Source organism: Anser cygnoides, chromosome 2, assembly GCF_040182565.1.
Source record: "Anser cygnoides isolate HZ-2024a breed goose chromosome 2, Taihu_goose_T2T_genome, whole genome shotgun sequence".
Lineage (NCBI taxonomy): Eukaryota > Metazoa > Chordata > Aves > Anseriformes > Anatidae > Anser > Anser cygnoides.
Window position 1 is genome coordinate 45,467,166 of NC_089874.1, and position 23,655 is coordinate 45,490,820.

Below are 23,655 nucleotides of genomic sequence, written 5' to 3' on the forward strand. Positions count from 1 at the left end.
CCTTCTCTTTTGTCCGCTCTTTGGTTTCCTTTGTGCAGCTGTTACTCCTGCTGAGGAGCTGGAAAGGTGCGTGGCTGCAGTGGAAGCAGCACAAACTAATAACAAAATTCCTTACAGGGTGAAATGGAGCCGTTTTCTACAATACGAGTGTCTGTGAAAGCACTTAAATACCTTGGACCTTCATTGCGCCCTTATTTCTTCTGTTCTTTACCCCCTCCCCCCCCAATTTCATTTTAATTAATACGTGAAGACATTTTTCATTTTTCCTCCTTGCATCTTTTTGCTGGTGAATTTACCCAGAGCCATTCTGTGGTTCTACTCCCTAGTTTGAATGAGCTTATGCACAGTAGGAGAATGACTTTCATCGTCCAAAAATCAGCTTTACTTGTTCTCCCCTCTGTGAGGGATGAGGCCAGGCCTGGCTGCCGTCAGACTGGCTGCCTGCTGGCGGTGCTTTCCATAAGGCTGCTGGGCTGTCCCCCGTGACTTGTAAAGGGAAGAGTTTTGGACTAATAACTAACTCAGTGACATAATTTTGGCCTTGAAAGTGATCTGGGCTAGTTTTCTTCTGGTGAACTTTTTTGCTACTTGTAATCCCTTAAAAGGCGTCTATTTTTGGCTGCTGCTTTGTTATGGGAAGAGGATATGACAGCAGCAAGAGTGAAGTGTTCAGGCAGTTTTCGTGTTATTTTTGTCTGCATTTTTCGATGTCAAGGAGAAGCTGCAGCAGTGTGGGGAGGTACAGCGTATCTGCTTCAGTGAGTTTGGTACTGAGGCGGTGTAAACTGGATCAGAAGGTGCTGCAGGAGACCAGCTACGTCGGTAGAACCAGCTTGAGGTGCAGCCAGGATGTCTTTTTGGCCAGGTGAAGTGTCGAGTAGCTGCTGTGTTTCTTTCTCCCTGTGTTCAGCATTGGATGCCCGCGAGGAACTTTTCAGATGACTTCACTACTGGGTCTGTCCTGGAACCATGTACCTGAGATAGCAGAAAAACGCCTTCCATAGCGAACCCAGAATGAAACGAAAAGGGCATCTTTCTCATTCTCGATCTGAAAATGCTTGAGAGCAAGCAGAAGCCCAGGGCAGAGTCTTTTCCTGCTTTCCTTTATTTTTTGCATTTCCCATGTTGTTTCATTGCCATCTGTAACTCTCACATTACAAGAGAAGCGACATTTGGGTCCCCTACATGTGTGCAAGTATGATGGAAACTTACACAAATAAGCAATTTCAGCAGCCATGTGTGAGGTCACTTAATCGGGTTGTCTCCAAAGCGGATCATGTTGTGGCAGTGAGGGCTTCCTGCTGGGAGGACTCTTCCACCAACAGTCTGCACCTGGAGGCTCAGCATGTCCCAGGGCAGACATCTCAGCCCAGGCTTCGGGTTATGGTAGAGCTAGGACTCGGGTTAGGAGAGTGAGAAATACAAAACCTGTAGCCATCAGATTGTCGCCTAGCCATGGTTTCTTCTAGAGTTGTGACTTGCCAGTGTGCCCGTTTTGCCCCTTGGGAACCACGAACAGGACATAACTGTTCAACTCACAGTCCCTTTGCCTGGAAGCGGGCAGGGTTTGGATGAGGTGCTGCCAAAGCGGATCTGTCTGAGTAGAGAAATGGAGTCAATTTTCTGCGCTGCTTGAGGCTTAGCAGGTCAGCCCTGTGCTGTAACACTAACACTCTTGACCACTGCTATTTAGCTCTGGTCAGAGCAGGTAGAGAAATGACAGTGATGTTAGGACTCCTGAGTTCCCTTTCTGATGATGAAAAAGCCTGCAGGTGCCAGATGCTCCTTTCTGATCACCCCTAGTCCCCTTGCACTTTATTCCTTCCTTTCAGGGCATAACATGGCTGGGGACAGCTGTATGGGGAGAAAACCAAGTGGCCATTGAAAGTCTCTTTTTCAGGCTACTGGAAAGTTGGACATTTTCTTAAAAGTTAGTAACTGGATAATGAGAAAAATCTCCGTTGGCTTTTTGGAAAACAAAACCAAAAAAAAGTTTGCAGGTTTGCTCTCTCTGGGAATGCTATTGGATTTAAAGCAGAAAGGTTTTCTTAGTTGAATCAGATGTATGGAATCTATTTCAAGGAATCGAATGTACAAGTTTAGTGAATATAAATGTCATGGAAGCTACTTTAAGTATTTGCTAGCCGTGTGTTTGATGAAGACCAGAACCTGTGTTCATGCTCTTACTTCCTGCTCAAATTATGAAACTGTCACTCCAGCTACAGCAGCCCCTATTCAGGATTTGAAACTGTCAGGGTTTAGTCAGAAGTGAGCCAGCCCACCCTGTTGACATGCCTCTCACTCTCTATGAACAGGAAACGTGTTACTCCTAACAACCTACCAGCCTACACCTCCCAAAACCGAGTGCGAGTGCTTGTACTTCCCCATGACTGAGTACCGTTTTGAAGGGATGCCAGAGACAGCATAGCTGAGCTCCAGACAACAGGAGAGGAGCATCTGTCAGCCCCTGCTGCCTAGCTGCATTCTCTCCTTTGCCCATAGGAGGTAAGTTCACTTTTCAAAAGTAAGAGGGTAGGGCTTTTTGATACTGAGGCTTTTTGTAACTCCTGTAAGCAGACTTTGCTCCCAGTCAAGCAGTGAAGCTCTTAGTTACTGTCTCCTAGCTAAGATATATGCTTCTCTGCGGACACAGTAGTACTGGACTAGAGTGACTTCTCAAGCCAGCACTAGCACAAGATGGAAATCTCATAAGAGGTTAAAGAAAATGAAATAAGCTGCCAAATACATTACTGTGTTTTCCCCCATCACCCAAATCAGATTTCCTTTTAAAGCATACATCCATGGGTACCTTTGCAGACTGTTTTGCCTTTCTGAAAAGCATTTTTTTTGACTTGAAAATACCACAACTCTGCTGCTTCTATGGAGTTGAGCATTGATGCAGAAAAGCAAAACCACTGTGGTATCAGTAATCTCATTTAAATCATGGATGGGGATTAGAAATAGCCTGGAAACTCATTGTTCTCAACGTTGTGTCCTGTGGACTTCTAACACTCCTGATCCGGTACCAAGGATTTACTCCATAATTAGAAATGAGTGGGAAAGGGCCAAGATGCTTTTTTTTTTTTTTTAAATAACAGGTTGTCTATAACAGAAACAATTGTCTGTAAACCAAGAAAAGTGTTGGATGCAAGACTAGGTAATAAAGGAAAATATACTAAAATAGATATGTAGATAGGTAGGTAGGTAGATAGATAGAGGCTGTTGTTTGGCAAGCTTAAAGTCTTATTATCTTACTTTAGATAGATAGATAAAAGGCTCAAGTAAGTTATGCTCAGCCAGATTGTTTATGTTTGTGCTTTTGTGTGTTTGTGTATGTGTCCTTTCTAGCTTTTAAGCTAGCCAATTTCTAGCAAATTTAACAGAAAGATGCAGTTGCTAAAAATCACCAAATTTCTCAAAATGGAAAAGAGGGGAAAGGAAAAAACTCTGTAGGTGTCCTGTCTGGAGCAGGAGCTGTGCTATGACTTCCCAGGTTTTTGATGGCAGAAACCCCAGGGGAAGTGGATCTCTTCTGGGTTTCAGCAGTGGGAAGAACTTCAAGGAAGTGTGAGTTCTTGTTGGACACCAGAGTTGATCAACCAGGAGACACAACTCTGCAGAAAACCACATTTCACTAATTCCAGGGCTTATAGTGTTATTTACACTGTGTGAAACCAAAACTGCTTTGGAAGAAAAAGATAGGTTTAATGAATCTCCCGTCTAAAGCATCCTGGAGTAAGAACAAGGCTTTTGAAACTCAAATTCATGTGTTTTGCTGAAAAGGGCTTGGGAGAATTTCATTGAAATGGTTCTTTATGTCAGTGTTTTGGATTTTTTTGGCCTTTTAAGAGGTTTATTAATATATCAGTTGACTTTATCTGAATGGCATTTTTCTCAGTATTAATTAAGGATTTTTTTCAAGATTTATGCATCTTGCCCCTGATTAGTAAGTGTAAACATTTTAAAACCTTCTGCAGCACAGCTCTCCTCTATCAAATCTTCTGACAGTCTGTCTTGCTGATTTAGCACTACTTCACTGCATGTGATATGGCAGTGATCACAGGGACTCAAATGGGAGAGAGGCTGAGCTGAGAAAACCTTTATAGAGTACTTACTTTACAAGCACCTGAAGTAGAATTGCCTGAAATTTAGTCTTCAGACTATGAAGCATGAACAGATTTGTTCTGTAGTCATATGGTAATTGTTTTTGAATGAGAATCGCTTGGTCCTGGAGCTTCTGTCAAAACAGCATATACAGAATTAATTTCGCAAAACTCAGGGAGACCATATGGAAAGGGAAAGCGATATTCATTTTATACAACGTTGATTTCAGTCACTTACAAATGCTGTTCTAATGTCACTCCCTTGCATTCCCACACCGTGTACTTAGAAACATCAAGGTGTGTGTCCAAGTAATCCAACGAGGGTCCCTTATGTGCAATACAGAGAACATTGGTACTGGATATCAAGTCCTCCTTGCATCTCTGCAGTTCCTCTTGTTTGGAAATGATGACCTGTTTTGTGGATGTAGCTCATGCAGACCATGCAGGATTCAAGCGGTTATCCTTTTTCACCAAAATATTACTTACTGCATCCTCAGTAAGTGTTGGTGCCCCTTGCATATGCTTCCTTGCTTCAAGTACAGCCCATTCTCTTGTCAGGTTAACAAGGAAGAGGACTGCACATGCAGTGTGCTGCAGTCTTCTTGCCTTTCTCTTACCAGAGCGCTGCCTTTCTGGTCCTGCTGTGGACAGCCCATTCCTCAACATTTGTATTGTTACTGTTGGCACTGTTGGTTGTCGGCGCCCACCATTCTTCTAAGTCTTGCTCTGATGTTTCTTCTGGTGCTTTCTTATATATTTTTCTGTTAATGATTCATTCAGACCAAGTTTAGTATTTCTGATACAAATCTCTACATGCCATGCAATAAGTTAAATTGTACTAGCTTACATTCCTGCTGTTAAATTATACTAACGCTATTTTCTTCCACGTCTGCAGGACTTTTAACTTTGAGAATTAAAATGACAAAGCAAGACGTTGTAAAACCAAACTTTATTATACCCTAAACATACCTGTAAGCTGGTGATAGTTCTTACCAGCAGCGCCCTTGGAGCTGAGGGTAGAGCAAGAAGAATGTTGTGCTTTTTGTTTCACGAAAATATGGAAATTCAGGGGGAGAAATTTCAGCGCCTTTTAGTTCTAAGTGTGAATTCAATAACTCTTTAATATCAAGGAACAAACTATCTAATTTCCCCCAACCCACATTTGATTCCTTCTCCTGAGACTCAGAAATGGCTCTTTTGTATTGGCCACAAATCAGTTAATGACAATCTTTTCTTGGCCTAAGTCAGCCCTCAAATCAGCCAAATACCTTATGATTATTCTTCTTTTAGAATATGTCTACTTAGCCTGCCTTAGAAATTCTGGGTACAAAACCAAAATACTGTGCTTTGGCACTGCTTCGTGAGTACCTCTTTAACTCGATCTTCATTAAAAATATCAGTGGTTTGCTAAATGAGTTAAGCCTAGTATGATTTGAACCTGCAGGTTCAGACATGAAACTTTGCCCAAGCAATCTGTCCAGCTTTGTACGACCAGTCTGAGAGCACTGAGGCTGAGAATTAGTTCCATCAGAGGGTTGTCCTCGTTAGCCACTGGGTGGCAGTGCTTCCTCTTCCTTGCTACTCTTGGAAGCACCAGTGCTTCAAAATGCCCCATGGCTCAGGGGATCCCATCCAGAAACGTGCTGTCTAAAATATTAAGTATTTCCAGGGCTCGTGCAGCTTTGCTGGAAGCTGAGAGCTTCATTTGTTTATTTTGTACGGTGATTAGAATTAGGGAAAGACTAATACAGTAGCTACCACATTTTGGAAGTCTGTTTATACAGACAGATTTATGGAAAACAGAGACCTTTCATAAAAAATGTAGCACATCATTTCCAGCTCTTTGGCTTCCTATAGCCCACAGGTTTCTGTCTCAGCAGGGAATAATTCTACCAGAAGGTAGAGGGGACTGTTCAGTCTTCTGCTGACAAAAGGCAGAATATTATGTTGTAAATGCATGTGCTTAATAAATTATCCTTTGCTGGAATTTTAGAGGAACGGAGATGAACATATTTCCAAGCAAGGAACAGCAAGTGGGTCCCGATTGCTGTGAAATCTGGATCAAATTAAAAGGATTTCCTTGCAAGAGAGATGATAGGCATGTGAGCTCTTTGAGAGCAGGTATGGTTTGGAGAAAGCCAAATCAGGCAAATCAGTTGTTAAGCCGTCAGCCTGCCCAGTGCACAACTGGCAGGAGAATTGGCATGGCAACATCTGGAGAGGTGATGCAGAGCTGGGAACACCTGTTTGGCCAGTGCTGTTAGTTATGGGAATGTCAGAGAAGAGGACATGAAAGTAGTTCAGGCCAGTCCCATATCTGAGGATAACAATTTCTGCCTCCAGACCCATGTGTCAGAGCAACCACTGTGACATTGGGCTTTTCCCCATGAGAAAAGAGTGAGAACGGAATAGCTGCTCTTCGTGATCTCCTGATGTAGACATACAGTCTGTACTGAAGAAGTTCCTGGGTAGTGAGTTTAGTTCACTTTAAATGATTTCATCTTGTTCTCTTAATAACAATGTCCTGGTACAGACAGAAGCAGTCATGTTTATACTGTGATATCAAACAGTGCCCTTTCTCCTCCACTCTTACCCTTCCTTGCCAAGTTTGAGCTTTCCCGGAGTCAGACATTATGTTTAGCACTAAATCCCAGTCTGAGTGCAATGCCTAAGGGTCTAGTTATTTAAGTTTGAGATGAAAATTGTGGATTTAGGCCCATCTCTAGTGAATGATCTATTTTCAGGTGCCTGGGATAGTTAGACGTATCAGATGCATATATTTTGTTCATAGGTGCAATATCATGGTCATTAGTCATTCTTGCTTTATGGCAAAATACAAGGCAGTTTCTGTTTTTCATTAGCATCTCCATTACCTGCTCTCAGTAAACACGTTGTTGGCTTTTTTCATAGAAAATTGTACACATCTTCACCTTCCACACAATGTAGTTACCCAGCCTGCTTTAATGTAAGCTGCAACTAATAAATGAGCAGCTGCCATGGCTACTGTAACTATATAAATACAAAGAAAAGCTCTTCAGCTTTTAAGGAGTGGCTGGAGGCAGGTAATTAACCAAGGCTTCACTCCTTGCACACAAAGGGCACGAAAAGAAACACACCAGGCTTCCTTGTGGGTTTTGCTCTTATGAGCAGGTGCTTCAAGAATTGCAACATAGCTGCCATTTCTGGGAGCAGCAAGAGAGTAAGAAAGGGCAAGGCAGAGTGCTACAATGCTTGCAAGAATCCTCTCTATCAAATCCAGTTGCAATTAAGCTAGTGATAACAATAATAGCATATTCATCTTTGGAGAACTTTATTTTACTGCTTGCCTTCCTCCATTTTTAGGCTTTTCTCATTTGTTCTATTCTCTCCACTGATTCAAAAAAAAATGCCTCTAATGCATCCACTATTTTGAAGGTGTTCGCCAAAGATTTTGTCACGTTTCTGAGCTCTTGGCTTTTTTCATAATGATGCTTTGTCATTTATGCATCCCAATGCTCCCCTCCTCTATTCTTAAAGAATCCCTGATATTATAGATCTATTAGAAATTCTGTTCTTTTTAACATTCTGGGTAAATCACATTCTTACATGTAGCAGCTTATTCTTTTTCTGTCAGCTCACAGTAAGAGATCTGATTTCTGCTCACTGAATTCTCTGGGAAGTTGTCAGTTGCCTATAATGAGGGTAAAATTGGGTCCAAGAGTGTTAAATTAGATCTTCTCCAGCATAGAAGAGCATACCCAGACTTTCAGCCATATCACTCTATTTGCAAACAGCAGTGAAATTCTTTTTTTGCTCTCACTGAGCCATGAAAACATGATAGTCTCTTAGAGCTACAGACTGGGTTTCAGAACAGAAATGGCTGCTAACAGCTAGTTTGAATTCAAGTGGATAGAGGCTAAAATTCAGCCAGCAGCTGTCTGCAAACCTGTACATTTGTGCAGTCACCAAGAAAAATACTGGTATTGGTTTATTGGAGGAGATTTTCTCTCTCTGTCTCTCTCTCTCTTTTTTTTTTTTTTTTTTAATTTCATATCCCATTCAGAGCTTACTGTCCCTTCCTTCACTTGTCTCTGAAATTCAAACCATTGCTGGTGACTCTTTTAAATGACAATGATAATTTTAAGTTGCTATAAAATTAATCAGAAGTTGCAGATGCATTTTCATTCATATTCTTACTGTTCATCTAGTATATTTTAGAGTGTATGGGACTTTGGGCCAAGCTTTGCTATAAATCATAGTAAATAGTTGGCTGAGTTACTTGAGTATCTTCCTTCAGCAATCTGTTTCTTGCTCTCTGTTTGGCCTTTGCAGCTGGGATACCTGCTGCTTTTCCTGCCAGCACTTTTTTTTTTTTTAATATGTTCCAGCTGAAGCAAAAAATATCTTGGTTCAGCAGTCTAACATCTTACTTTGTGATTCCTCAACACTATTTCCAGCCAAGGTTTTTCAAATTTCTTTGACCTCTGCTCCCCCAACCCACCTGTTTTAAGAAAACATTGCTTATTGTCTAACTTATGTAGCTCTCTAGCATTAGAAATTCCTAACTCATTTTTCTGAAACAAAAAGTAAGGATATGCTGGCTTTGACTCACAGTGCTGTTCTCGCCCAGCTTGCTTATCTTTTGACTTGGGTAGCAGGGCTAACATAATGTTTGCAAGCCTCAACAAGAAAGTATGCACAGCTCCTTCTTACAGAGGTCCTTCTTTTAAAAATCCCTGCCAGCTGCAATTCACCTCTGTTCTCCACCCACACCCCTTCTAATTCCCTGACTTTTTTTCTGTGGCCTCACTCCTAAAGCAAATCTGAGCCCTGCATAAGGCGTAACTGGAGAGGAGGGAAATAGTGATGACAAAGCTCCCTCAGCTGTCTGGGTAACCGAGTGTTCAGCTTCACCAGGAAATCAGCTGTTGTGCTAGGTTTCCACAGTCCCTTTCAACTCCAGCATCAAGTGTATGAGCCAGCTCAGTAGCTGGTGAGAAAGCACAGCTGTCTTTGAGTGACTTGGTGCCTCCAGAGAGGTTCAATTATAGGTGTCCTCTGGGCTTCTGCGTCCTTTAAAAAGGCCGTGCAGGCTGCTAATCTGTTCTGCTGTTGTTCTGTTGCTTTTGATTTATTTATGTCTCTTTTAAACTTGGAGAGAGTGTTCAGGTAGCAAGAGAAGTGAAATAGTTCTCGTAACATCTTTGGAAAGAAATACTTTGAAGAATGGCAGAGAGCACCCTAGAGGGAAAATATTTCCTGTGGGACTTGCGTGTTCTGGGGTGATGATGTTTGTGTAGTGCAGCCCTGAGTCGTTTAGAGAGTCTCTCAGTACACGCTCTGCAGACCACCAGAAAAAAATGCAAAGCGAGAGGCTAAGCAACTAGATTTTCTATTGTAGTAGCATCCGCTGACTGACCAGTACGTTGACTTTGAAAAACGACATATCACAACTCCTGTTGGTCAAAATCTAAGTAGGAAACGAATAGTGAAAGTGAGCTGGTGGGGACCATGCTCCAGCTACGAGGCTGGAAAGAGACCTCCAGCTCCTCCCAGGCCATACTTGTGCTGTGAAACCAACCGATGGCAAAAATACAGTATGAAGGACCACTTGGGGAATTATGCCAGATAACAAAGGTTCCTTTGTATGGAAATGCCACAGAGCCAGTCATGCAAGAGGAAGAGGGAAATGGAACGGTGTCTACAAGGGCAAGGAGGGCCCAGCACAAGTCAGAAAGCAAAATAAAAGCCTCTTCTTTGCACCAGAGCCAGGCACAATCCTGGTCCTTGTGCTCTTTAAACACAAGGACAGCTTTTGCCTAGTACAAGAGCAGGGTTGCCTGTCCTGCAGAGGACCAAAGCACAGGCAAGTCTCATTTTCCGTCACGTGCTGCAGCTCAGCTGGCACAGCAGCACTGTATGAGGAAAACATGTTTTCTTCCTTCAGTAAAAAACACAATGCATTAGAAGCAGCAGAATGAATTCTGCTAGGCTTCCATTTTAAACTAATTGTATATTGGGGTATACAGAATATAATTTTAAAGACAGATTTTTCATTCCCAGCCTGCAGAAGATTCCATTTTCCAGCTGCTGGAAAACATTGTTAGCTGATCCTGTAATGAACTCTCTCATGTAAGAATTGCCTCATTACCATTAAATGTTGCCAGCTCTTAGATTTGTGTTCTGCTTCATAAGTTCCAAAAAGCAGACCAATGTATTTAGGAGCTATTTCCCTGTCTTAAAAGGAACCAGAGTCTATTCCAGGACCCAAGCCAGCTCCCTTACAGTTTAAATGAAGACATATTGCTGAATTTATTTCAAAAGATGAAGAAAAAGTTCTTGCAACACAGTCTTCTTTCTTTTTTTCTTCCTTCTTCCTTTTTCCTTTCTTCCTTTCTGAACAAGAAGTCATACTTTTTGTGTCTTTGAAGAACAGTGAATAAGCCCAGCAAAATTAGACTATTGTATGTGCCTCCTAGTCAAGTATTAACATTATGATCAATTTTTTCCCTCGGTGGAAGGCAATAAAGGGCCAGAAGCCATTCCCTCTGATTCTACATACCGGTTCAGTAGGGATCAATTCACTACAAAGAAAGGTGGAGCTGCTGTGGAGGGAGTAATGATGTCTGTGGGATTTCTCCCTTCAGTTGTTGATTTGAACATAATCCAAGCCAGTGTTAATCGCTTTAGGTCAGCTCTGTGTTGCCTGACTTCTGTAAAACAATGAAATCTCTTCTAAATCGTGATGGGTGGTTGCTACACAGTATGTTTACAGCAATTTTTCACTTTAATAGGCAGCCTGAAATATCGAATAGGAAAAAGAGGCAATTTTCTTTTCTTACCTAGAAAGGCAGAACAGTGCAACAAATTTGTACTGGTATTCATGTTGCATATGGCCATAAGAAATAATAGAATGAAATTTTCTAGGGGCTGCAAAGGCACTTCACCAAAATTAATTCACCAAGGAGAACAGTTACAAACTGTGTACCTTTCAAACATCTGGGAGATTTGCCTGGGCAATACACTATGTTGGGTCTTAGTGGACAGTGTTACATTCATGTTGAATTTCACTTACAAATCTTTTTGAAAGGAGGTGGAGAACAGAGAAAAAATATATTATGCAATTGGTGGTTTCATTTTCCATGAAAAACTGGCAGCTTCTATCATGTCCAAGCAGAGGTAAACAGATGAAAAGGTCAAATAAATAATAATCATATATATGATTATACATGTATGTAAATTAAAACATGAGAGCTTCCAGTATCTAATTTATCTATTGAAATGCTGCTGTCATTTTAAGAAAGGAAGTGCCCTAGAAGGATCAGAAGAGAGTATCCCATGGCAAACAACCAGAATTAGATGAGTTCAAAGGTACAAGAGGATATGTATTCATTCTTTTCAAGGGGAAGCATGCAGCTGTGTCCTAATAATAATAAATTATTTGATCTCCTAGGGTTATTTTCTTCCTAATCTGTGCAAAAAAGCATTTTTTAATGCTGTGGCCTCTTTTCTTCATAATGTCTTTCAAAACAAGCCACAGTGTCAAGAACCCTTCTTTCCAGCATAGTCCTGACATTTGGTTATTAGTGTGTTCATTGTGTAGGCTCCCTCCTGTCCTGTTCCTGGAGAATTGCAAAGCAGTCAGGACAGCGTACTGACCTAGGAGGTCATGGCTGGACCTGGACTACATGTTTCCCATGTGTTTTGGACAGAGGCGTACAGAGAGGGTAAATGCCAAGTCTGACATTACAGTGCTGGGAGAAGCTTCTAGTCAAGATACACTTAAACAAGCAAACCACTGGGTTCTCTACAGGGAGTTCTTTTATTATCTGAACCCAAAATGCCATTTTGCTTGCTGTGTCCTGGCTAGAAGTAATATACATACAGTATGCTGAACTTCCAAGTGTGGTTATGTCAAAAGTACATCTGTTTTATCCTATTCGTCCATCTCTTGCTGGTCCTCTCAGTTGAAAAAAAAAAAAAAAAAAGTGGATTTTATTCAAGTCTTTCCTCAGCAAACATGTTAAAAATTATCATTTCTTATTGCAAAAACAGCTGAAAAATTTGTCATCCAAACATCATCACCTTATTTTATAAGGTACTTGACCAAAAACTTGCCTGTGCACTTTACAAAAGCAGAGTCCGTAAAGGGAACAGTTCTATCAGTCTGAAGTGCTATTTATACTGTCAGTTGTCTTTTCATAAATGTGTTTTTAAATCAGAGATTTAAATTAATCACTCTCAAACTAATCAGTGAATCAGTTCCAAATCTGGCAGCCAGTCAGTGTTGATACTGGATTTACTGCATGTATATACTCCCAAATTTTGTTTTCACAGTATTTTATTGCAAATATTAAAAAACAAATGCAGTTATCAATTACAAATGAAATCAAACCAGAATAAACCGAAGAAGAAAACTGGTGTATACTGTCAGTAACCTGTCAGTATGGGCAAAAATACCAGCGAGTTGACATCTTGTATTTATTTGCTAGGTCTTCATATAAATAACAGTTCACTTTTTGGAAGTAACGTGCACTTTGTTCATCATTCGAGATTTTCTAAATCATTAGCAGCTTGGCAGGGATTTCAGAAACTGAGCTGAAGAAAATATTCAGGGGATCCTGAATAGTTTATATTAAGATTCCATGCTGGTCTTTTGTTCATACGTCTTCTTATTTTACCAGAAGGCTTCCATAAATTTGTATTAGAGAGAAAAGTCTTGCTTTTCTACTTCTGTGGGACATTTGCATAATGTAACTATTCTGAAATAAAGGTTGAGTAACACACACAGCTGTTGCAAGTCAGTACATTATACGTGTTGAGTATGGCCAAGTTTTCAGTATTGTTTTCAGTTTATTTCCATTTGCCACTCAAAACCAGCAAGGACGGGTTATATTAAAAAAAAAAAAATCAAGCTTAGAAGCTTCCGATTGCAGCTTCTTCTACTCCAGAGTCTGTGTGCGGGATACTTTTGCTTCCTCCCAGAGAGAGACATTAATGTTTGTGGAGGGGTTGTTGGGGAAGGGTGGCAGGACAGTGAGGATGCAGTGAAAGGAAGATGGTGCAGACAAGCTAGTAGGGAAGGTGAGTGACAGATCCGTGTGTCCTTGAGGGGGGGAGGAGGGGGAGAGGTTAGGTGTGGTGTGGAAATGTGGAGGAAAGGAAGAAAAAAGGGCTGGAGTTCGTGTTTTTACTTAAGCAATGTGTACTGTTTGCTGTGCACTTCAGAAAGTAAGAAATTTCCATCAGTGGAAAGATTTTCATCAAAGTGGAAAGAATTTTCATCAGTGGAGTTCTGATACTCTTACAGCTTCTGGAGCTGATGTGCCGAGCTGTAAATTTCTTCTCGGGAGCAATACAGCTCCTAAATGCAGGTCCTAAAAAAGCCATGGTGAAATAAAGGAAGAAAAATGCAAAAAGGAAGAAAAATAAAGGAAGGAGATTCCATATCCTCCATGGAAGGGCTTAGTGGCCAAGACAAGACAAACAAAAAATCTACCATAAAAGAAGAAAACTCTCAGGTTCAAGAGGCACAAAACAAAATCGTGATGCTGTACCTCTTTCTCCCAGTCCTTTTCATTATCTGAAATACACCTTCACAGACTGGAAACTTCACTAGTAATGATTTTTCTGCATAAACGCCCTACTACTAAGTTCCATTATGTTACGTGTTGTTCTGGGCTGGCCAAGTGTATCCAGGTCAGAGTGAGCAGCACAGCCCCCTGCTTTGAGAGCAGAGGAGTGAGGAATACAGAGGATTGCTAAAGTGGGAGGAAAACTCAGCAGGGAAGGGATTGTGTTCAGGCACAGACCTCATGATGAGGACCACCCTGTTTTTGCACACCCCAGAAATCACAGAACAGCCAGGTTTGGCTTTAGGTCTTGAAATTACATGTGGGCTGCTGAAAGTAAGGTTGCTAATTAACTGTTCATTAATTCCTTTCTGAAAGTAATTTGTTCATCTTCCTTTTTCTTTTTTTTTCTCCTTCCAGTAGACATCTCTTCTTCTATTTTTGTAGCATGAAGATAACCTGCAGGGATAAATGGAAATTGGGTTTGTGCCCTTATTTCTACAGTAATTTGGATTGGTGTTGTATCGCTGGTAAAAAAGAAAACAGAAAAACTACATAGCCAACCTAGTTGGTTGGCATTTTTAAAAATGATTTAGCCACTTTTTACTTGTTTAATTTGGACTTCTTTTTGATGTTTTAATTCTTTAATTCTTTTCTTATTTTCTTTACCTTAATTTTCACATTCAGCTTATGCATATATAATCACTTAACGTAAACAAAACATAGATTTCTTCCAATGGTGATTTGTAACAGTGGTTTAAAATTGAAAAGAAAAGATGGTAATCTGGAAGAATAAGTACACTAAGGAATATATATCTGCAGGACATAGAGTTACAGAATCTTAAAATCACAGAGTGGTTTGGGTTGGAAGGGACCTTGAAGATCACCTCATTCCAACCCCCCTGCCATGGGCAGGGACACCTCCCACCAGACCAGGCTGCCCAAAGCCCCATCCAGCCTGGCCTTGAACACCTCCAGGGATGGGGCATCCACAGCTTCTCTGGGCAGCCTGTGCCAGTGCCTCACCACCCTCATAGTAAAGAATTTATTCACTATATCTAAACTAAATCTTCCCTCTTTTTGTTTAAAGCCATTACTCCTTGTCCTATTACTACTCCCCTGACAAAGAATCCCTCTCCTGTTTTCTTGTAGGTCCCCTTTAGGTACTGGAAGGCCACTATAAGGTCTCCCCCGAGACATCTTCTTCATTACTCTAACCTATACTCTTCAGTGCATAAGCTTTGTTTTTCTAATTGAAAGACTTGTAGGAATTCCACATCTGCACATCTGTTTAGGTAAAGCTCAGGAAATCTGAACATTAGTTCAGCTGAATGCTCTGAACTGGTAGACAGCCAACTCAATTAAACAGCTATCCTGATAAGGAGAGGCAAAAATGCTTCTGAAAAGACTCATCATGGCATAAAGTGCCCACTAAAGAAAAAATTCTCCAGTAAGGAGATTACTCACAGCATTTCATTTTTCTTTGGCATTTATTTCCTTCTTATTGCTGGAATCTCTTTTCGTGATTGAAGTGAAGTTTGGCGTTTCACACTGATTTAAAAGCTTGCTAATACTAATCTCCCTGTGTCACTGAATGAATACATCCCTGCTAAGTAGTTTCACTATCATTAAGTATAATTGTGCTAAACTAGCATCCAGGGAGATGTCCTGGTTAAGAATATCCTGGATAAAAGGTTTATACTATACCAGTGGTTGTTTATATTCACACACAGTTTGGATTTCATGACATTGCTCTGAACAGTTACTTTGATTTTAGGTAGATATTTTCCAAGGATATGAAGTCTACATAAGACTGAAAATTACTGTAGGATACCGATGTATTTGGAAGGCAAATTGTCATTCAAGAGAAGATATGAAACTTGTAAAATTTCTGATAGAAAAATAATCTATTTGAAAATCTTCAAGTATTTATTGTGTACAAAGGAAAAAAAATGTTTTCCCCTTTCTTTATGATGTATGGAGGAAGTCTGATGCATTCTACACGATGCCGGTCATTTCTGCTTCTGTGTTACATCAGAAATTCAGCCCTTGCCTGTGAGATTGTTTCCCTGGATGACTGTGTAGAAATATCGTAATCATGACAAAAAAAAAAGTAATCTGAGCAATAGTTAAGAAAAGGAATGTGTAGTTGCTCTTCAGAGTTGTGGGCAGGGAAGTGTTTCCACATCAGCATCTTCTGGAGCAGGATAGCTTGCTTTTCACAGCTAAGTCAGCAAAATGGTCCTGGTTCCTGGGCACTGCTATTTCATACCCCTGTTTTGCTAAAAAAGATGTGTGTCCGTTGCAGGCTGAGGTTTGGCAGAATCTTGCTTCTCCAAGCGCTTGGCTCTCTCACTGGGTGAAAATTATCTACAGTGTTGGTGTTTCTTTTGCTTCCTCTGAGCACTGTGCACAAGATAGGTTTGCTGTAGAAATTCTTCAAACGATCCTTGTAAGAATTAATGTTGGAAGAAGGTCTTTTCCTTTTTGAGCTGTTACACTTAATTTCTAATTAGCCCACAGTGTCAAGGCTAATATGATAATTCTGTAGGCCAGACATTTCTCATGAGGAGTAAGGAATAATTTAAAATGGTCATTAGCAGCTGCATGGTCTTGGAAGTAGAAATTATTTTCATTTTATCTATAACTTAGATAATTGTGCTATAGTATTCCTTCAAATTTAGTGCTTGTTTCTGGAGTTGCTGGGTAAAATAACAAGCAGACATCTGTATTGTACCATATGCTTGTTCACCTGTATTTAGAAGGTGGCCAAAGAAAAAATTCAGATAACAAAATAACCTGATGCTTGAGGAAATTTTCAATATAACCAGCATCTGGGGATATTAGTCTATTTGCTTAAGAAGGATTTTTTTTTATTAATTGACCTCCACAAACAAAGCAAGAAGATAAAACTTTGGTTCAACGTCACAAGACTTGCATTGAAAGGTGTTTCAGAGGATTGTCTGAAAAAATACTTTTTGTATCTAATAATTTGTCTCCTAGCCATACTTAATTCTAGCTATTTGATTATCTTTCATCTCATGTCCAGTGAGCTAAACTGACGGAAAATTATCTTGCTTTTTGATATATAAAGAAGGGAAACGGTTCGTCCTTACCTTCCTGCAGAGAATCTGTGTCCAATATTTGCTTCCACTTGTGCTAGATTCCACTAGCACTGAAGTGTTTTAAAGTATTATTAATTCATATTCGTGTGCACACAACAAGCAAATGCATTTTGAAACTATACTGATATAATCTATTTTTCACAGCCTGCTTCAGTCAAAGCACCAGGACTGTGGTGGATGGAAAAGAAAATTGAATTCCGGAATGAGGAATCTCCACTGATCGTACCTCTTCCCAGGCTCTGGACATTCCAACCCAGATACCTGCAACCAAGAAACTTCACAGCGGATTTCGACAATTTAGCAGAGTGATGGACTCTCTCAGGTAATCAGACAAGATGAGCTGTATTCTCTGGAGAGTATTCTCTAGAGAAGAGATTTGGTTTTTTTAGTCACAATGTTGCATCTTAGAGATGACCATTAATTCTGCTTTTACTGCATTGTTACTGCTTTCCTAAGGAATAATATTACCATACAGCAAATTGTTTTTTCACTGACAGCACCTACCTCCCACGTACCACACCTTCATTTGCACTTCTTGGCAACTCCTAAACTGCAGCATGCATATCCTCGTGTAGGCCTGGCATACCAGATGGGATACATTGGCTCTTACTTAAGAGTCAAAGGCAGGTTTTGTAATAGTTTGCTGACGTTTTCATGTGTTAGTAACAGGAGCATGTGATACCTAACTCCTGAGGTACGGCATCACTCCTACTCCCATGCCAAGCTTTTTCTGAACAGGCTTAGCCAGCTGTACAACTGCAACAGTCATTTTTCTCTGATATCTACAGATAGGGACTAGAATAACACTGTCAAACCTCCTTTCAGATCTTGTGAATAAAGATCCTGAATCTGCAAATGTAAAAACTTGAGTCATAGTATCTCCTAATGTCATCATATCATATAACGCTAGTCCTTGGATGATTTAACTTTCTAGTACCACAATGTTTCTGTAGCCTTTCAGGGCAGTGTTGAGTAAGGTAATTAAAATTGTCTCAGGGACTAATGACTTTCAATATTTCATTCTTTTATATTTAGTTTTTAATTATTCTTTGTTAATTTCTCTCTGCAAAGGAACACACTTTTCCAGAAAAGAATGAAAGAACGTGTGTTAAAAACACATGGTTTTTATTTTCTTATTTTCATTTTCTTAAGAAACTACTATATTAATGCATCACAGGGGCCATATTCTGACTGATAGATTACTCATCAGCAGATCACTAGAATTGCTCCATGGAAGCTGTGGAATGTCTATCACTGAAAGTCTTTGAGTCCAGAGTAAACAAACAGTATGAGAAATGACCTATACTAGGTTCAAGGCAGAGCAGTAGGATATATCATTGTTTCTCAGCCTTTTTTATTGGAAGGACAAGCCAAGCTTTAAGCAAAGAAAGATATATTAGTTTTTGTGATAGTTGTTTTCTTATATAACCAAGCAACATCTGGGCTGAAATTGAATTGTTTGTGCTAAACTTTTTTTTTTTTTAACCAAGATTTTTATTCATTTCTTTGCTTATATTTGGCCTTCTGTTTTGCTAATGTTACAGGTTTTTTAATTGTTCGCGAATGTGCCATCTAAGATCTGAAGAGCAAGTGGTGAAAAACTCTAAAGAAGTGTTGAACTAGATAACTTCTATAAGTCATTTGTATCCATTTGCTTTACAACACTGGTACATGTTTGCAAGTAGATGTTACCTGGCATCCTCCCTGCACCATTCACTGCAGAGTAATAACAGTGAGGATATGAGACTTTCTTCTACATTCCTATTTAAATACACTATAATAAGCTCCAAGGGCAAACATAAATGTTTATTGCTGCAATCTGCAGCCCATTCATCCAAATTTCATTATTTTTATGACCTTTTTTGTAGCAGTTGGGTGTGATGGTTGTAAAAGCAGCAAACTTTGAGGCAAAGGAATTGTCTATAAATTCTCATTTACTTCTACCTGTTTTACTTCTGATGAAAGGTCCTGACTGACAAAATGGCGTGTAATCTGTTTGGTCTAGATGGATGCTGCTTCACAGCTAATATTTTGAGAGGTTTTTGTGAACTCTGAGTCAATATGAATGTCAGCATGGGAAATATATTTAATCTTTCTGCACAGCTGTTTTTATCAACCTTCTCCTCAAGCATTAATAAACAGCTGATAAAGCTCTCAGTGGAATTTGCCATGATGCATACTGAAATGGGTTTGCCCAACATGTCCCTTCTGTTACCTAGTAGAAGTTTAATGCTTTAAACTGGTAAGAGAATTTGAGAAGTCTTAGAAAAATTCAGGAGTGGTTTAGAGGTGGTAAGAGTTCTGGCCTTAGCCCATCATCTCATGTCAAATGAGAAGACAACTCATTTCACTGAAAGCAAGATCATTTTTTAAGACCAGGCTGAAGTTTGCAATTTGATAATTTTTATCAACAGCTGAGCTGCTTCACGTGGAATCTCTGACTCACAAACCGGGGGGCTGTGAGGGCAAAGCACTCCCAACCAGGCTGTAAGCTCAGAAGGGAACCTGTTAGCAGAATAACTTGGTAAATGGTGTTCTAGCCTAATGCTTTGGAAAGAACGGGATGAAAACTTCATCCCCGTAAAATCAATAAGGCATTGCCATTACCTTCAGTACAGTAGGAATTTCATGCTGCAGAGGGAGGAATGTAATTTCAGAGTGACTTCTCTGGCAGCAGAGACTGCATGCCCATGATTACCTAGAAAATTATTTTCTAGTGCTTGGGAATTTCTGTTTTCCTCTCAGTCAAAATTACTTTCTAAAAAAACTACTATGTGTAGACAATATTTGTTTATGACACACTGCTATAAAGGGTAGTCTTTGCTATATTTACCCAACAGAAGTGACACAGTGGGACAAATATGCTATTGAGTAAATGATATGTAGGGTGAAAAATTCATATTGTCCTTTGGCTGAAAGGGCATGTGAGTGTTACTGATCTTTGTTCACTGTAGTCATTTTAGAACTTAAAAGGTACTGAGAGAGCACTTCAGTTCTGAATGATGTTGCTTGAGTGAAAAAAGGATAGTATTATAAGTGAACTGATGAATCAGTATTCTGTGGCCTTGAAAGTGATATCACAAGTGACAGGTGTTTTCCTTTGAACGTATGGCCATATTAATAAATGTCATCTTATAGTATGCCAGTGCAAGCCCTGGCATGACTTCATTGGAGGTACTCTGGATTTGCCTCAGAGTAAATTCACTGGAAATTGTCCTCTGATATCCCTGGTTTGAACTTTCATGTTATTTTTTAAATTTAATTGTGGTTATACAAAGGTGCTGTAATGTGTCAGCTGTAGAAACTAAAGCCTTTTATTTGCAGAGAAGATAGAAATAACGTGCTTGCTTTGCTTTCTAGCCTCCTTTCAGCTTTTGGTACGGAGGATCAAGCAGAATCTAAGAATGGAACTAAGGCTTTTTTTTCATCCTTTCCATTGAAAATGCATGCAGTAAACTATTTTCTTACAAATGTGTTTTATCTATGCTACCTCTATGTACTTGCTCATTGCTGAATAAAATACACGAGGTAATTTTGTGGTGGAAGGCATATAGGTGAAAGATGGAATCAAGTACAAATTGTAATTTAATACTAAACATTTTGAATGATTTGTTATAAATGCTAAATAATGGATACAACTTGCACCTATTTATAAGATCATTAGAGCACTGCAGTTTTGTATAATATCACAACTGGTCATTCTGTGGTTACAGCATGGTCATTTACCAGGAATATGGGGAGGCAACCAAAAGAGTGAATGTCCAGGTAGTGGGGTTGGGAGACAAAGATTTCTATTTTGTCTGCACCATATTCAGGATACGCTGAAATAGATCTGTTACCAAGCCTTTAACAGTTGTAAGTTAGAATCCAGGCCAGACGACAGACAATGTTTTTATATATGTCATCAATATGCAATGAATCAGTGGTGGCAAAATCCGCTTTATAGAATACCAGTGTTCACTGTGTCATAGTGGCCATAACTAGACTGACTGGGTACTGGGCCTTAAACCTCTCACCCTTAGTTGAGATTTGGTCTGTATTTCCAGTTGCCTGAGCTTCATGTCCTATGAGAAGAGAACTCCTTGCAAATGCATCAGGTAAATTAGACATGAATACTATACCTGACACACAAAAATGGATATTAAAGACCGTTTTCCTTTTCACCAAAAGCATTTGTTTCTATTCCAGCAATCTTCATCTCTCTCATACACAACTTTTACTTAATTTCCGATAAAAGGCACTCTGTGTACCCATTTAATCAAGGGAATGAAATAAGTCAGTACTTTTGAATCAAATTGTGATATAGTCAAAAATAAATACAGATGTTTCTGATATTCAGTCTTCCCAGGTGGATAACTGACAGTTTAGGAAAATGTTATTTTCTTGCACTGTTAATAATTTTTTTTATTGAGTGTCATAATAGTTTTATTTACTGAATCAAACATTGTATTGACAGCAGGGAGCACAGTGCACTTCTTGTAAAGTCAGATTGAAGATTGTTATTTAAAGCAGAATCAAAGGCTTATGAAGAAGATATGGACTTAGCTCCCATGAGGTGATAAGGAAAATTGCATTGAGACAACAGAGCAGAAGGTTAGCTTACTGCACTCTGGAATGGAGAGATATGAGAAGCAAAAGAGAACAGTAGTAAATCACAATGTTAATATCATCATGTTATTTCCTGGAATGACCTGGAAAAATTAATGGAAACAGAAAAGTACTATGTCTTACACATGCACTTGAAGCATCTATAGGGTGATAGAATGACCCATATGCTGAGCATGGGCTTTAAATAGAAAAATGGGGGGAGGTGAGGTGCCCTGTTAATTCCAGTAGTGACACCACTAACTCCACAATAAACCTGCTTATTAAATGTTCTCCTGAAAGCATGAAACTTACCTCTTTATTCACCCACAATCACAGCAGCTCAAGAGCTTTCAATAAGTTGATTGTTCTGTGCACAGGAAGTCCTTCCAAATAAATAAATAAATAGCAACCAAAAGCTAAAATGGAGACATGAAGAAAATGGAAGTTTCCTTTTCATTGCGATTTTAAAGCCATCAGAGCGTCACTGGCATGAGCTGATGCCATCTGGGAAAGAGGGTAGCTTCTCTTACAGGATGTTAGACAGCAGCAACAGCTTGAAGTTGCTTGAAGGAACTCAAGATAGACTGGAAGAGTTCTGTAAGCTATGCCCAGCTGGCTTTGGCAAACAGCTCTCCAGAGAGCTGAGTTTGAAACCCACTCCTTCAATATAATGCATGTAAACCAAAGAAGCAATATTCAAGGATAGGGCAACTTTTCCTGCCCTTCAAAAGGCAGTGCGATAGAGGTATAACAGCACAGTATCCTAATCACCCATGTGCACATTCCCATTGCAGAGACACAGGGAAAAAAGTCCCTGCATTTGATACCAGCAGAGGTTGATATCATTCTCATGATACACTGATCTATCCCAGTACTGCAACTCTACTTCTCACATTTTCTCTATGATCCATAGAGTGAGGCAGAATTTCCCAATTATATGCTGCACTAAGTAACCCAAATGCAGTATTTGTAAAGTAATTTTGTTCCAACCATATGTTAAATATTTTCTGACTGACAAATTGTGTATCATTTCTCTATTATGAATATATGATTATGTCTGGAAACTGCATTTGTGCATATTCATTGTATCATATTGATCACAACAGGTAGAAAGCTAACAGAATGCCTTTTCCATAGAAACAGAAGGCTGTAGTGGGAACACTGAGTCTTTTCACAGTGATAAATGGTGCTGACTCTGTGATTGCTCTGCTTGTTCAGTCTCTGGAGGTATCTCTTCACAATAAAATTTCTACTAACATTATGCCCTTTACTTTTTCCTTTCATCTGCTCAACATTTTGGCTTCCATATTTTACACAAAGTAAAAACATTGCATCATTTCTTTCCAAGAGTCCTTTTACTTGAATCTCTAAGCCTGAAATTTTATATTTGCATGTACAGTAGTAGGAAGTCATTCAAAGCAACTGATACTGCTATAGCTGTATGAGATCAAGGTCTGTTCTCAGTTACCCATAAAAATTCAGCAGTAATTTAACTACACTAATGTATAGGTTTTTTGCTTTTTAGAGGAACTCAAATTGATTCATAAATGAGTTTGTCAGAATTAGGAATGCTAAGTAGCGGAGCTCATTGCTACAAGATGTTGTGGGTGCCAAGAATTTATATGGACTTTTAGAGGAATTAGATGAATTTATGCAAGAAAAAAAAAATCATCTGGGTTGGTGCACCTAAAGATACCACTTCTGGTGCAGGAAGTCCATGACATGCAGACTGTTGGAAGATTGTTGGAAGTATCGTGGAGAAGAGGCAGTGTGTGCCTGATCTGCTCAGAGTCGTTTCTTCGTGCATCCGCTACCGGCCATTGCAGGAGGCAGGTCTTGACGGAAACGTGCTCAGGCTGGGTATGGCTGCTCTTATGAATCGCTTAAGGCAAACTCTAGGACATACAAAGAGAACCCAGATCTTCTCATGCCATAACTCATGATACAAGAACACAACAATACCCCTTCTGTTTGGCAGAAATGGGTGAGGAGAGCCTTTCACCTCGTGTCAGGCCCTGAGGGCATCCCTCACCCCTGTCTAGCAATTGTACAGCTGGTGGTCATGGGTGGAGAGCTGGGAGGCCTTGGTGAGGGTCTCTTGCCCCCTGTTCACCCAGAATCTGGTTTTAATCTCAAACTCTGTCTCTTTGGACCTCAACCAATGTTGCAGCTGCATCACAGCCATGCCCGTGCTTTGCTGTGGACCCTGCCAATGCATACACGGGCCCTGACCCATGAAAGGACTTTGCAGCCTGACCCCAGACCTGCCTCATCACCCATGGACTTGCC

The 23,655-nt window shown here is 39.9% G+C and overlaps 1 long non-coding RNA gene across 2 annotated transcripts; it reads left to right on the forward strand.

The window, feature by feature from the left end:
- Nucleotides 1–249: 249 nt before the first annotated feature.
- On the forward strand, nt 250–23,298 carry LOC106046660 (uncharacterized). 2 transcript variants are annotated; one of them, XR_007168702.2, is made up of 4 exons: nt 250–865; nt 2,316–2,505; nt 16,924–17,101; nt 18,324–23,298. It is a non-coding gene; the product is annotated as an uncharacterized lncRNA (long non-coding RNA). The 2 variants fall into 2 exon arrangements; XR_001213359.3 differs by having other exon boundaries at nt 16,924–23,298.
- The last annotated feature ends 357 nt before the right edge of the window (nt 23,299–23,655 follow it).